The 2,500-nt window shown below is 30.9% G+C and overlaps 1 long non-coding RNA gene across 1 annotated transcript in view; it reads right to left on the bottom strand.

Annotated features, from left to right (window-relative positions):
- Window positions 1-1,619: 1,619 nt before the first annotated feature.
- The window catches only part of LOC128249892 (uncharacterized), a 69,254-nt gene continuing 68,373 nt past the window's right edge, over window positions 1,620-2,500 (bottom strand). Inside the window, exon 3 of the long non-coding RNA XR_008266028.1 lies at window positions 1,620-2,000. This is a non-coding gene — a long non-coding RNA (uncharacterized LOC128249892). The remainder of the gene's footprint in view (window positions 2,001-2,500) is intronic.

Raw genomic sequence — 2,500 nt, forward strand, 5'->3', positions numbered from 1 at the left:
CTAAAGACCTAATAATAGTTATGTATGTGTTTTTTCGTGTTTTGTTCGAAAGGTAACCACTCCTGAAGAAGTGCCAAACGTCTAAATCCAATGGACCAGTCACTGGATAAGTTTGGTACAGAAATGTTAACATAGAGTGGTGAATAAATCGATATATCGAATTTGAAGTCTCTGTCTCTTTTGAATATGAAAATTTAAAAGTTTAAAAACCTTATGATATAAATATAAACTGTGAGAACGACCCTTAAGGAATCTAATTAATGATCTCCTAAGGTAAGTTCTTATGCTATATTGGTAACGGTTGCTACATCCTCTGGGAAAATTATTATATATATATATATGTATATATAGATAGATAGATATGAAATGAGATATAAGGAAAGCTTCTAACAAGGTAGAAAGTTTTTAAAATCCTTTTTATTTCGTGCATGAAGCCTATCTTCAGATGACTACAGTGAAAGAAATGTGTGTTTGTTTGCATTGATCCCACTATTTTGGATAGATGGACAGACTGCAACCCTGTTTAAATCTGGTGATTGTGCTAGTAGTAATTAGCTCCCTGAATGATGTTGTCATTGGATCCATAGAGGTCACATTGTGGACGGTGGTATTGGGGAATGGTGGTGGAAGACTGGGCTGTAGGTTTGATAGCAGCAGTGGCGAAGGTGGTTGTAGAGAGTGGGGAACACTGTAGTAATAGTAGTAGTCAGTGATGGCATTGTAAACAAGCATATAAGTATATGTACATTCATACATTTGTATGTGATGCATCGAAACTATTTACCTAATAGCTCAATACAATGTATATATTTGTTGCACCAACAGAGAAGGTTTCAAAAGAAAATCTGAAAATGTGTAAAGATTATTACAATTTTTTTGTAGTTTTTTTTTTTATCTTATAATTTTATTGTTGCTTGTTGTTGTTTTTTGTCTCCAAAAATTTACAAATTCTTGTGGAGAATGGAAATATTTATCCTTGAATACATTTATGAAAATTTAAATTGCCAGTGCAGTAATTTTGCACTGATGCATATTTTTCTTATTGTTGTTGTTGTTGCTAATGTTGTTTTGTGCGATGTTGTCATGATTGTTGTGTGTGTTATATTTTTGCTTTTTGTCAGTTTTTTTGTTGTTGCTTTGTTATTTCTCCAACATTTTATTGAGATTTTTGAGTGGTAAAGCTTTTATTGCAGTTCCATTTTTGTTATATTATATTGTATTATATTAAATTATATTACATTATATTGTATTATATACATATATGTGTATAGATATGTGTGTGTGTCTGTATATATATATATATATATATACAGACACACACATATATATTGCATTATATATGTATATATGTATATATATATATATATATATATACACACATATATATGTGTGTGTGTATTTGTGTATATATATATATTTATTTATATATATGTATATATATTCATATATATGATAAATGCATGTAGAAATAGACATATGTACACACATGGATATACAGATCATGTACACATACATACATGCATACATACATATTCTTATATACACACACATAATTGTGCTTATATGTGCTTACACACACATAAATATATGCATTCTTTATGTATGTATATATATATGTATACATGCATGAATGTATGTATGTATGCATGCATGCTTATATGTATGTATGAACTTACATATGTATGTCTGTGTCTATGCATGTATGTATGTATGTATGTATGTATGTATGTACATGAATTTTGTAGGTATACAGAATTTGAAAATACCACCAAGGATCTAAAGACATTTCTCTGAACTTGAAGAACCTAAAAATATAATAGAGAACTTGATAAATACAGACCCTTGAAAAAAATATTTCTGTTTAGGGTTGCAATCCTGCCACAGCTGATTTTGGTTTTCCAATTTCTGATGTCAATAAGTAGGACAAGATGCAAATATAATTGAATTGATTAAAACCTTGAAGCTAGTGTTCCTATATGCCCATGGTTTTATGGTTGACACTGTAAAAGAACAAAAGAATATTATACAGAAATTAAAGATATCATACACGACTTGAGGATGTCAATATGAACCTACAAATATCATATATAATATTATAGATATCATATACAACCTGAAAATATCAGAGGGATCGCAATTGTTATTATATGTGTTGTGTTAGGCAACAGAGAATAAATTAGTAGAGGATAAAACAAAGATACCAAAATAAAGAAACCTAACTTTACTACAAGAAAGGCAGCACACACACATACACACACACATGCACACACACACATTCAACTAGATACATCCATATATATATATACTTATGACAGGCTTCTTTCAATTTCCATCTACCAAATCCACTCACAAGGTTATGGTCAGTTCAAGGCTACATGTCAGATACTTGCCCAAGGTGCCAAGCAGTGTGGCTAACCCCAGAACCATGTAGTTGGGAAGCAAGCATCTTACCATACAGCCAGGCCTGCATCTACGAGGGAGGATAAATCTGTGTCTTGAC

The sequence above is a fragment of the Octopus bimaculoides genome, chromosome 18 (assembly GCF_001194135.2).
Source record: "Octopus bimaculoides isolate UCB-OBI-ISO-001 chromosome 18, ASM119413v2, whole genome shotgun sequence".
Lineage (NCBI taxonomy): Eukaryota > Metazoa > Mollusca > Cephalopoda > Octopoda > Octopodidae > Octopus > Octopus bimaculoides.